The sequence below is a fragment of the Bos grunniens genome, chromosome 6 (genome assembly GCF_055505025.1).
Source record: "Bos grunniens cultivar Pamir isolate PY7600 chromosome 6, Bosgru_T2T1.0, whole genome shotgun sequence".
Lineage (NCBI taxonomy): Eukaryota > Metazoa > Chordata > Mammalia > Artiodactyla > Bovidae > Bos > Bos grunniens.
This window is the reverse complement of record NC_141170.1, coordinates 96,145,523-96,159,348: the sequence shown is the minus strand read 5'-3', so window position 1 is coordinate 96,159,348 and position 13,826 is coordinate 96,145,523. Positions and strand designations below refer to the sequence as shown.

General features: G+C 39.5%; 1 protein-coding gene across 4 annotated transcripts in view; it reads right to left on the bottom strand.

Moving 5' to 3' along the window:
- NFKB1 (nuclear factor kappa B subunit 1) overlaps positions 1–12,856 on the bottom strand; it is a 122,785-nt gene extending 109,929 nt beyond the window's left edge. For 2 of the 4 annotated variants that reach the window (XM_086406769.1, XM_086406770.1), the window contains exon 1: positions 12,716–12,856. The gene's annotated coding sequence lies outside the window, so the exon portion shown is untranslated. The remainder of the gene's footprint in view (positions 1–12,715) is intronic. The other 2 variants (XM_086406767.1, XM_086406768.1) reach the window with 1 other exon arrangement.
- Positions 12,857–13,826: the final 970 nt, after the last annotated feature.

Genomic DNA, 13,826 nt, shown 5'->3' with positions numbered 1-13,826 from the left:
GAGACAACATATATGTGTAATATATGTGTAATTTAGAGTTCCAAAATGAGAAAAAAGAGAGAAAATATATTTGAATAATGGTGGAGAGCTTTACAAACTTGATTTAAAAAAAATGAATCCACAATTCAAGAATCTCAAAAAAACCCATGTTGGATAAAAACAAAACCATGGTCAGTCATATTACAGCCAAACTGTTAACAACTAATGATACAAAAAATCCTAAAAGTATATAGGGATAAGAAGGAACAATGGTAAGTATGACAGCTGACTTCTCGTCAGAAACAATGATGAAAGTGCTGAAAGGAAAAAACCAAATCAGTGAAAAACTCTATATTCAGCAAAAATATCCTTTAAAAATAAAAAGTGAAATTGACGTTTTTCAAATAAACAAGAGCTGAGAAAATCTGTCGTCAGCAGGTCTGCTAAAAGATATGTTAAAGAAAGTTCTTCGTGCTGAAGGGAAATGGTACCAGATGGAAATCTGGACCTACATGAAAGAATAAAAAACACCAGAGGTGCATAATAGGTGGGTAAGGATAAGAATTCTTTCTTGTTTGTTATTCAAAAGAAACACTACATCTTGGGGTTTATAACCTTTGCAGAAGTAAACAGCGTAACAACACAGAAGGGAAGAGGACAAATGGAAGTAAACAAGTATCAAATTCTTACGTTACATGTGACACGTTATAGTATTAATTCATGGTGGACTCAGGAATGCATACTATAATCCCGAAAGCAACCACTTGAAAAATAACCAATGAAGGAGATAAAAATGGAACTTTAAAAGTAACCCTGATTTATTCAAAAGATGGTAGGAAAGGAGGAAAAAGAGAATAAAGAACAGATGGCACAAATGGATAACAATTAAGCGAGACAATAGGCTTAAGCCCAACCATATCAAAAATTACATTAAATAGAAATAGACTAGAGTCAACCGCACAAAAACAGAGATTGACTGTTGGACACAAAAGCAAGACTCAGGTATAAGTTTGCATAAGAATTACAGCAGCACGATTTACAACAGCTAGGACACGGAAGCAACTTAGATGTCCACCAGCAGATGAATAAAGAAGTTGTAGTACATATATACAAGAATGGAATATTACTCAGCCATAAAAAGGAATGCATGCGAGTCAGTTCTAGTGAGGTGGACGAACCTAGAGCCTGTTGTACACAGTGAAGAAAGTCAGAAAGAGAAAAACAAATTTCGTATACTGACACATATATATGGAATCTAGAAAAATGGTGCTGATGAACCTAGATGCAGGACAGAAGTAGAGATGCAGATGTAGAGAACAGCCTTTGGACACAGTGGGGGAAGGGGGTGGTGGGACGACTTGAGAGCAGCACTGACATATATACACCACTATGTGTGAAACAGACAGCTAACGGGAAGCTGTTGTACAGGCACGGGGAGCTCAACCTGGCGCTCTGTGACAACCTAGAGGGATGCGCTGGAGTGAGGGCGGGGGCGGTTCAGGACGGAGGAGACATATATGTACTTCTGGCTGATTCACGTTGTTGTATGGCAAAAGCCAACACAATATTGTAAAGCAATTATCCTCCAATTTAAAAAAATTAAAAAGAATTACACTTCAATATTAAAGACTGAGTTTAAAAGTACAAAGATGGAAAGTTATGCCAGTTACACCATGGAAATACTAAATGCAAAAAAGCAGGTTGTTTTAAAATATCATATACAGTAGACTTCAAGAGAAGAATGACTACCAGGGACAGAGAGGAACATTTCATAAAATGAAGAGGCAGATCATCATGGAGAAATAATATTGTAAGGTATATGTACATATTCACAGAGCTTCAAGATACATGAAGTAAAAAGTGGCAGAACTAAAAGAAGTGGAAATGTCTACAATTATAGTTAAGATTTTTAACACTCTTCTCTTCATAATTAATAAAAGCAAATCAAGAGGACATCAGTAATTTTCGTAGAAAATGTAGGAACACCACCTTGAGCTGCATTAACCTAAAGGCACATACAGTAGAGAACATTCAATGAACGACTGCAGAATACACGTTCGAGTACACATGGAACAGTCACCAAGAGAGACTATCTGTCGGATCATAAAACAAGTCTCGATAAATTTCAAAGAAGGAAAAGCACACAAAATATATTATTCAGACACAATGAAATTAAGTTAAAAACTAAGAACAGAAAGATATCTAGAAAATCCTCAAACATATATAATTAACTCAAGATGTTAAATTGGAGGTGTGCCTTAGAATCAATAAGCATAGTAAATACAACCTCATTCCCCTGTATGAAAGCAGCATCTAAATTCTCACTGTATCTTGTCCACTGCAATCATGGGGGAGAAGGATTTTCTGAGAGAAGTGATTAGAATGAATTCCAACGCTTTCTGTAAGAAACAAATCTTTGCCTCTGGTGTTTTCTTAATCATAAATGACTGAAATGTATAGGATCAAAAATGTTTTGGACATTTCTGAATATTATACTTAAATGCCAGGTATATCAAATGGCTGGAGGAGGGCATGGCAACCCACTTCAGTATTCTTGCCTGGAGAATCCCCATGGACAGAGGAGCCTGGTGGGCTACAGTCCATGGGGTCGCAAAAGTGTCAGACACGACTGAGTGACTAAGCACATATAAAATGGCAGATCCATTCCAAGTAACATTTCTTATTGTTTGCACTACAGCAGGATAAAATCTGGTGAAAATAAATTTGGGTAGCTAGAGAAGTTCTCTAAAAATTATCATAAATTATCTAAAACCTTTCATGTTATAACTGAAGTCACTCATGAAGTCAGCCATTTCCACATTAAAACCAACTGAATATACTTAGTCCAAGTTTAAGGTCTTTCACACAAGTGGCATAAATAAGGGATTTGACTTACTGGACTTTGTTCTGCAACTTTTTGCTTCCACATTTCTATTTCTACAGATTTCTTCCTCCCTGAAACTAGAGTATGATGGGGGTGGAGGATGCATGTCTGTACAGAGCACAGAGGCTTCTTAGGACAGTGAAATATATCCTCCTGTATGATCCCATGATGATGGACACTTGTAATTATACACCTGTCCAAACCCACAGAATGCACACAGCGAGAATGAACCATAATGTACACTTCGGACTTTGGGTGATTATGATATGTTAATGTTGGTTCATCAATGGCAACAAATACACTGCTGTGGTAGGAAACGCTGATTATGGGGGAAGCTATGCATGTGTGGGACAGGCAGTACATGGTAAATCCCTGGTTTTCCCCTCAATTTTGCTGTAAACCTTAAACTGCTCTAAAAAACTAAAATTATAATAAAAATAGAGTACGACCAAATTTTAATTTCATGTATGGCCTTTGTCTTGAGTACTATTATGGAGTATTTATATTTGCAAATGGAGGAGGAGGAGACTTCACAGATTACGAATTACAGATTAATGTTGTTTTTTTAAATTTTTTTGGCCATGCTGTGTGGCATGTGGGATCTTAGTTCCACAACTAGGGAGACAAGGGATCAAACCTGTGCCCCCCTGCAGTAGAAGCACGGAGCCCTAACCACTGGACCACCAGGGAATTCCTAAGACATTAAAAATATTCTTTTGATCAAATTTAGAGAAACTGATCACATTTTCTTAAACCTGATAACTTTAGTTTGGATTTTCATTTTTTACTAATTCTCCAATATCAATAAAAATATGTCCTATGTTTTAAGAGAAAAGGATTCATCATGTGAACCAGCAATACTTGCTTCTTTGCATATGGTGACAACTGTCCTAAGAGGGAGAAAATGGTTTCCTCAAAGAAAAAAATCATAACCACCTTCCAAATGCATACATATAATGACTTGCAGGCACCAAAATCAGGCCTTATACGGGGACTGTTCACTTCTAGAGTCTTGATAAGAAGGTCTTTTCACAATGACCACTCCTGTAGATAAACCCTTCAATATATGCAGATGTCAGTATACAAAGTGAGCAGAGGGGACAGGTTAACCACCCTCTTCCATGTCTGAAAAGATCAGATGCAAATATTTCTTTCTCTCACGTCTCTTTGTCAGTGATCTTGAATACATGGCAATAAACAAAATATTTACTCAAACTCATAAATGACAAATTAGTGTGAAAATGTGATGTGCTTTATGTTTTTATTTATATATTTTGTTTAGTGAGGACAATCTGAAATGAACTGCCTTTAGGGCTTTTAACCATAGGAGAACTCAACTTTTGTGAATCTCACTGTTAGCACCTGGAATTAATGAAATCATTCAGTCAACTCTCAATTGTATGTGGATGAATGAGTCATGGAATCAACATATATGTAATCCAACAGTCATTAGTGAAACCTTTTAAGAATCTTGACTAAGAAGGAGCAGAAAGGGGGCTTTTGGTATGCTGGTAATCTTCTATTTAACATTAAATGGGTTCACTTTGAGATAATTCATTAAATCCATACCTTTGTGATTTGGGCAGTGTCTTAGTTATGTGATTTTCCCATTTTTAAAAAGCTATTATAAAAAAATTTTTTTTAATGAAAACATTGTATGATCTAATAAGCTCCATGAAGTCATGTATTTGTCTTGTTCAACATTACATTCCCAGTGTACCTGGCACATAGGAAGGACTCAACATATATTCAAAAGAATTAAAGGTTAAAAAGAAATTCTACAACACACAAGTGAAAGAGCTGAGTTAAAAAGCAAAGGTTCTTTTTCAGAGTGATTAACTTTCCAACGCTCTTAACTTCCTCTTTTTGGTTTTCCTGGGTGTTCTTTTCATATCTCCAAAACCATGCTTATATCTTTTTTCTTAGTTGATCAAGTTCAGACCTTGTGTTCTTGCTATGAAAGATGAGGACTCAGCTCTTACCACTACCATTTTCCTATCTTCTTCCTCCAGATATAGCTATAATTATTGAGAGCTTGAACCAATTCAGAATCAAAATACTGAAGTTTACATTCAACTTCTGTGTCATGTTTGCCTTCAATTCCTTTGGTGATAGGAGCATTGAGTAAAGAATAATTAACAACAAAAAGATGCAACTCCAGAACACCTGAATGTCAGGAAGAAGCTGGACTGGGACCATAAATGTTAACTCAGAATACAAAAATAGAGAGCTCCTCATATTATCCTCATATGACAATCAAGAATTGTCTTCGTACCTTCTCACATGCATCTTCCTTAAGTTGACCTATCTCAATAAAGCAAGAAAATTGGAAATCTTTCAACAGTACTATTACAAAGGAAAAAATAATTTGAGGGAGATGCTTAGTCTAACCTTTTTTTTTTTCTTTTGGAGAGAGAAAATGAAGCCCAGAGAAATTAATTTGCCCCAAGTCACACAGCTTGTCAATAGCAGTCTACCAATATTTGGCTAGTTATTTACTTATTCAATCAGCAAACTTACCGGGTGGTGTGCAAATAAAAAGCAAGATGAAACCCCTGCTGTCAAGATATCTTCTGTCTAGAAAGTATAGGAAGTCAAGAGTCCATGGACTGGGAGCACAAAAGTCTTTATGGGGAGGTCAGGGAGAATGGATACAGAAGGGACAGAGAAATGGTGATGTGTACATGATGCCTGAAGCCTGCGTAGTGAGTACAATGGCCAGGGAGGAAAGGGTACTCCTCACCCAGCGAGTGCATATCCAGAGGCATCCAAAATGAGAAAACATGGTGGACAGGAACTGAAAAGTGATCTGGATGACTTGAGAAACAGGATGGATGAGGAGTAGGGTTTTGAGGTGAGGGGTGCAGGAATCAGCTTGTGAAGACAATGGAGATTCATTTCAGAAATACAAAGATTGTGATATGATGAGATTCGCCCTTTAGAAAGCTGACTTTTATGCTGAAATGAAGGATGGACTAGAAGCAGGAGATTATGCATCAGGAGACAACGCAAAAATGAAAGCTAGAGATTCAGTGAGGAAGGGATGGATTCTGGAGATGAGAGGAGGCTGAATTGATAGAATTTGGTGATGTACTGGTAGAAATGAGTGAGTGTTCATGAAGAATGGGTTCCTAGATTTCTGGCATGGGAAATCTACTGAGTGGGCCATAGTGGGCCAACAACCGTATTCCCTACCGTGCTGGGAAAAGCAATTTGGTGGGTGGAAATGATGATAAATTTGATATTGGCATATTGATGGGGACATCCATGTAATGATACTTAAGTCCCTCAGCAATAAAATTATTTTCTGTGGCCTGCCTTGAATGAACGGACTCCTTCAGTTTAACACATACTTGGTAAGTATAGCACAACTGCCACCTGCCCCCCCACCACCCCCATTATGAATCTATTTCAACTTGGACTAATTCCTATTGGACCATTATGGTAGACTTTGTAAGAGAAATTGGAAACTTTCCCTGCCCACCATAAAAAAGAACTTCAAGGTAAATGACTGATAAGGCAATGTTTCAAAACAGTCAGGAAATACTAAAATTTTCCAAGCTGTGCTTATTCAGTTCAGTTCAGTCGTTCAGTCGTGTCCGACTCCTTGCGACCCCATGAATCGCAGCATGCCAGGCCTCCCTGTCCATCACCAACTCCCAGAGTTCACTCAAACTCATGTCTATCAAGTTGGTGATGCCATCAGCCATCTCATCCTCTGTCGTCCCTTTCTCCTCCTGCCCCCAATCCCTTCCAGCATCAGAGTCTTTTCCAATGAGTCAACTCTTCGCATGAGGTGGCCAAAGTATTGGAGTTTCAGCTTTAGCATCAGTCCTTCCAAAAAACACCCAGGACTGATCTCCTTTAGAATGGACTGGTTGGATCTTCTTGCAGTCCAAGGGACTCTCAAGAGTCTTCTCCAACACCACAGTTCAAAAGCATCAACTCTTCGGCGCTCAGCTTTCTTCACAGTCCAACCGTCACATCCATACATGACCACTGTGCTTGTTACATTTAGTTAAATGTCTAACATGGGAAACTGGGTAAACACATGGAGAAATCATAAAGGTGTTATATCAAATGACTGGTATGATATAGCACAGGAGCAAGGAAATACAATTAACTGTTGTCAAAAACCATGCTTTTGATTTTAATCTCCCACATGTACTGAGGTCTGCTGAACACAACTGACTTCAGAATGTGGAAGAAATGACCATTGATTTCAATTAATCAAAAGGAGGATAAGCCATAGTGAAATATCTACAAAAAAGTTCTATTCAAGGACAACCTTTCCCTCCTTCCTTTCATTCTGACCTTCTTTTTCTCATCCATAATATATAGAATTTATCCTTTTCTCTGGAATTCTGATTCACTTTCTAGATTATTTTTATTTTTCACATTTAAGTAAAAAATAAAGTTCAAGATCTAATTTCATAGAGGATCCTCTCCTAAACTTTATCTATGCTTTCATTATCCTTTGTTTTGGCCAAATTTTTCAACATTAAATTTAACATCTATTAACTTCATGTTTTCTCCTCTCTACTTTAAATGTGCTCTATATAAACAGGCAATTATCTGCCTTCCATCCTTCCATATTGTCTTTAACTTTATAAGTCACACAGGGGCTTATATTATATCAAGAGCATCACACCAGATGCTGTACATTTTTAGGGATTCTTTTCTTCTGACCTCAGGACCACACCTAGCCATTTAAAAGAAAAATACATTCTTTGTAAGTCTTAATGATCAAACACCAATAAATGGTTAACTTAGAAAATAAACCTACACCTAAGATAAGAACTAGTAGACAAAGTTCTTAAAACATCAATAAAACATGAGTCAAGGATTCAGGTTAAAACACTAAAAAAAAAAAGTCATTTTCTCCATTCCTAAAATTCTTGTCTTGGAAGACATATTTTCCAAGACAATTAAGCAATTTATTTTCACTGTTCAAATGAACTGCAGGCTTGAACCCAGAACCAATGAATAGATTAGGGAATCTGCCATCACTTTTAATTTTTATTCAAGCTTAATATCATTAGAATTGATTTCTGGAGATAAAAATGAAGGATACATTTGCCCTGACACTGAAATATAGTTTGATGTGTTTAGTAAAACTACACAATAAATAGTAATAATAAAAATGATAATTTTGTAAAATAATTATTTTGACAAAGTTCATTTTAGCAATCAATTAGTTCCTTGATGTTAATTAAACTCTTACTATAGATGTATGCTTAACTTTATATAGGTTTTGTGTTTTTTTAGTTCAAGTTAGCAAAAAAAGAAAAATCTCATGTACAAGCACTAATGTAATGAATCTCATGTATCAAAAGGCTTAAATCTAAGAAAAACCCAACGTTTTATTTTCCAGTAGGAAATGTTTGAACTGTCCATATAATTTTTGACTCCTACAGTGAAGACTGTGACAACATTATAGCTCTGTGTTTTGTTTATGCCCAGAAGTTATGAAAAAAAAAAAAAAACCAATTCTGACTGATAGAGCTTTTGTAAAATTCTTTATGTCATATTCTTTAAAAAGGAGAGGAAGATAACTACCTGAGAAAATAAAAATTCCATAGTTTCAACTAAAAAGAAATTATATCCAATCTATACTGGCGAATATCTAACACTTTGTACTTATTGGTACACAGAAAGCACTCAACAACTGTTTGTTGAATGAAAGAATCCCATAAGTTTTGCTGTTTTGTTTGCTTTTTTTAAAAAAAGGCAGCTGTTTTCTGCAAAGAACAAAAAGTATACTACTTTATCTTGCTTTCTGGGAAGAAGTAAAAAACTAGTTCTTTATACCTAAATACCATATTCATATTCAAAGAGCATCTGAAATTCACTAGAACAATAATTTATTAAAAAGTACCCCGTATGGGTCAGAATAAAAACTGGTTGTAAGATTTTGGGCCTAATGATGAGATGTAAATGAAAAGTAAAAAGCCAATTTGTAATGGGGAATTAAACCATCTGTTTCATTATTCTAATATCAAATAGGCAAGAAATTAATGCAGCTGAAACTTATACTACTGATAACTAAATCAATCAGTTACTATAAAAAAATACAAGAGAATAATAAAAAACTAATTTATTTTAAAATTTAAAATACGTTAAAATTTTTAAATACAATGATGTTTTTTAAGATTAATATTCTAAATGTAACAAATATTTTCACCCATAATCTACAATCTTGAAGAGTCTATACTCTTTAACAAATCATACTGTGTATCACTATTGTGTAAAACTGCTTAGGTTTAATTTTAGTCAAGCAATAAGATTTCACTTCACAACTTATTTTCTAAGCTGTTAGTTGATGTTCAAGAGTAGGTCTACCAACTTCTCCTGAAAATATGAAAGCATATTAATTTTCATTCAGGAGCCCTCTCTTAAAACAACAGACACTAAAGGTATGAAACAATGTCGTCATTGTGAAAAGAATGTTACTTTTTTTTAATCTAACAGAGAGGCACTGGATACTAATTAATGAAATATTGCCAAGATAAGTGTCTTGGTACTATTATCTTAACTACTAACTCCACTAGATTATCTGGTTGAGAATATTAATCTTTTTTGATTGAAAAGGAAAAAACAAAAATCATGCTCGAGGAACTAAACTGACTTGCTAAACTATGTCCCAAGTCCCAACTTTCCTCTCTGAACATGAATGAATGCCTCTATCTTAAAAACTCTCAGTCTCCTAAGCAGTGACAGGGTCAACTAGGTATGTTTCTGATGACTTATTTGCTCACCTCTAAGAACACTCTAGGGGAATTTAGTATTTATGGGAGATACAAGACAGCAAATGAGAAGTCATTCCCAGAACGCAGGGTAAACGGCTTCAATGTGGTTTTCTGGTCACCAAGAAACAGCCGTCAATTAACTCTGATCAGACACAAATATAGATACAGCGGCAGCACGTTTAAAATCGTCCCCCAGCCTGAAAATTCTGTTCTTTCCCTTCCTCCTTCTCTTCTTAAAACATAAATCATGCCACCTTTATATGATTTATAGTATAAACAGAAAACCAATCAGCCAAACAAAACAACCCCCCTACTTAAAGGGAAATAAAAACTTTGCATAGCCATTGATTCTTAAGCACCCACTCCTGTTAATGTGGTTCCTAGTTAATAGTAGACTAGAAGAGTATAACCTGAATATTCCCTCTTACTGGTTAAACTACTCTGCATTTCCACATACATTTTCTACAGCAGTCATTTCTATGCTCAGAACAGCACTTCTACTAATAAGTTCTGAAAAAGATATTTTGACTACTTTATAAAAAATCTATACAGAAACTCAGACATCATTTTTTAAATGTATTGTTTCAAAATATCAACTACTGTTCTTACTTCTCCCAAGTTCAAACTAATTGAAGGTTATGAAGTAACCACTTCCCCCAGAAGCCAGAACTTTCACCTCTTCTGAACAGGGGAATACCTCTCATAAATTAGGTAAAAATAAGGGCTTGCTGATTGAATGATAGTCCAAGATTCCTGTAGCTGCCAATTCCTTATCGAGGCCTTCCATCTACCACAATGAGCAATCCCTGAAAGTTAAGTTAAGGTAGTAACTTTCTTCATCAGTTATCTGGAAGTCTGAAAGTAGTAGTAAAAACAAGCTCCATAGATACCAGTTTCTCAACTAGCGTCAATTTGTTCCAAGGAACATAACAAGAGAAATATGAGGACCGTGATCACTAAATCTGAAGTTCTGCCTATTTCGGACCAACTGAGCTTTCATTAAGGGCAACTCAGTCATTACAGATGATCTTGTTTAAGAGGTAGAAGAAGGAAGTGCAAAGATCAAAGGAGTGCTTACAAAGGGGAACAACTATTTTTGTACCTATACTCCAGTATTTACTAACGAATTTGAAAAACAGGGGCATTTATTCAGCCCGTGTAAATGCCAGCTGCAGGACATAAGATAAAATTGAAAGTTTAAAACAAAGATAACAGATTTTCAAATGCCACCAACCCCTAATTGGATTAGGGCATTTTCCTGAAAAAGTCTTTCAAAGTTAGAAGTGGTTTTCTGTTCACAGCAAGCAGTATTTCACTGCCAGCATTAAATCTACACATAATGAGTCTTTCTTTGTGTTCACATTTGCCCAGTAGGCCCTGGCTTAGGAAGACATTTTATCTAAATAAGCTCCAGAGGGCTTTGAGGAGTTGCAGGTATGTCAATATGGATAAGTAAATTCAGGAGATCTCTGTTTGCTTTATATGTTCTTCTCACTTTAGCAATTTAATTACATTATAAATCAATCTCTCTTTATTTCCTATCTTCTGAAGTTCATAAGCTCAAAAAATGCTTTGCTTTAAGTTATTTATATGATTTCTTTAGCACATCAAACAGTAAAAGGATTCATCTCTAGAAAGCACAATGTTAAAATCAGGAAAACAACATGCTTCAGCTGAGGGCTTTATTTTAATCAGATCCCCTTTTAAAAGTTCTAGCAAACACAAATGCAATTTAAACTACTCAGGAATATTCAATTGAAGTATTTTGCCAGAAAAATAAGCACTGAATACCTCAATCCTAAGCTTCAGTGTTTACCAAAGATCACTAGTTTGTAGAGGAGCCATTTCTATGCCAGAGTTATTAAATGTTTTAGTAATACCATAGTCATTCTCCCAGATTACGGGCTTTATAACAAAATCCTTAAGTTAAATATAGTTTAGTTAGCTGCAATGCTGAAAAACCCTACTTAACAAAGTCCACGAAAAGATCTTAAATCTTGATAATCAACAAGGTCAACCAACCAACCAATCATCCTACAAACAACTCTCCTAATTTACTACCGTAAATTAATGAGAAATTTTACCTAGCATTGATTCTCATACAACACTCCCGGTAATTTCATTACTGTTCAACCTATAGACTAAAAGAACACAATCTGAACATTTACTCTATTGGTTAAAATACTCTGCATTTCCAGATACACGGTCTACCGCAGTCATCTGTATGCTCAGAACAGCACGTCTACCGACAAGTTCTGAAGATGAGAAAGATAATGTTTTGACTTCTTTATCAAAAATGCATACGAAAACGCAGCTATTTTTAAAATGTATTATTTTAAAATGTCACAATAGCTTTGTTTATATCATTTTTGTTTTAGAAGTCATGCACAACACATGGTCCAAGTGTTTTACATAATCAGACTGTCTCAAAAGTGTCCTAAGTGGGTATTTCGCTTTCAAATGCCAGTCCCTGTAGGATCAGTACCAGGCCCTCCTTATTTTTTGAAAGGTACACACAGGTCCTGGTTGGGGGTGGGGTGGGGTGTGAGAGAGTGTGAGTGAACTGGGGGCTTCTTTCGGAAGTAGGAGTTCAGGAATAAGGCTGTCCGATCAATCTGGGGGAGCCGGGGAGGGCTTTCCCAGCTGAAAGGACTGACATGCACTTCTGCTTTCATTTCATGAAACGCCCTTAGGTGAAATCTGGTTCGGCACTGCACCAACCACCTTCCCCCTCTCTCCTCCGCGCCCAAGCGCACCCCAATCCTCAAGCCACCCACCGGCAGGGAGTGAGGGTGGGTATAAAAAAAAGTTTCCCCGAGTTCCCCTCCGCTTCCCGTTCCCACCGGCGGAGGGACAGAGGAGAAGGAACTGCCCGGGCGAGCAGCCGCGGCCCTCCGGCCGACCGGCCCGTGCTTGGTCCGGATGTGCCTGGCCCCCGGCCCGCCGAGCCCATGCGCCTCTCCACCACTGTCAACCTTCCCCTACGATCTAGCCGGACGGTTAGCGCAGGAATGAGGAAGTCCGAGCGGGGCTGGAGGGTGCGGGGCGGGCGGGTGGCGGGAGCCGGGCCGGCGCGGCCCCCACTTGCCCGAGTTTGGCTTACCCTGCTGGCAGGTCCGCGCTCGGCCTCCCTGCGCCTGTGGCTCCCGCTCCGGGGCGGCGCGGGCCTGGGGGCCGGGGAAGGGAGAGGCAGCGGTCGGCCGGAGCCGGAGCGGGTCCGGGTGCGGAGTGGGCCGGCTTGGGTCCGGGCCGGCAGGCAGGCGCGCGCGGTCTCGCCGGGCCAGTCAGCGCCGCGCCATGTCCGCAGCGCGGGAGGAGGGAACGCCGGGCGCGGGGTTGCGGGGCCGCGGCGTCGCCGCCTTCCCGGCCGCGGCTGCTCCGGCCTGGGCTGCGCTGGGCTCTTGGGGTCGGGCCGGCGACTGGGCGCAGGCCGAGGGCGGCGGCGGCGGCGGCGAGGCCCGACCGACGGGAAGGGCAGGGGAAGCTGTCAGCGCGTCGCCGGGCCGCTCCGGTGGCGAAACCTCCTCTTCCTGCCCCGGCTCGCTGGTGCACTTCTCTCTCTTTCTCTCTCGCTCACTCTCTCACTTCCTGGCTGGAAATTCCCACTGACGTCGAGAGAAGACAGACGGACACACGCGCGCAAGGCGCGGGGGCGGGAGGTGGGGTCGCCGCCGGGGGTGGGGAAAGCCCGCACTCCTGTGGGGCCGCGCGACCCCGGCCCGGCCCCGCCTGCCGGCTCGGCGAGCGCCCCCTGAGCCGCTGTGGGGCGCAGGCGAGGGGCGCGCGCTCGGCGGGCAGGATGCCGGGGTCCCTCGCCGGCGCTCCCGGAGCCCTGAGGGCAGAAGCGGACGGGGACGCCTCCTGCGAGCGCCTGCGGGGCCGAGTCTTCCTGAGAAGCGGGAGGCGCGGAGGCGGCGGCCGTGCGGCTGTCCAGAGTTGAGCGGTCCAGAGTCCTTAAGGACAGGCCCGAGCATCTGGAGGGATGATGGGTCGGCATGGGGCCAAGCATGCTGTGTATAAAAATAAATCTCATCGGTATATTCCATTTAAGTGCTCTCAGTTACTCCCAAATCTCTTCACAGATTAAACTGGAATGTCTATAACATAACTAACTGATTTCTGTCCACGAAAGTCTGAACACCTACTGGTTTTGGGTGAGGTCTCAAATCTCCTGGTTTTGACAGTTATTCAGAACTTCCAATTACAGGGCATAG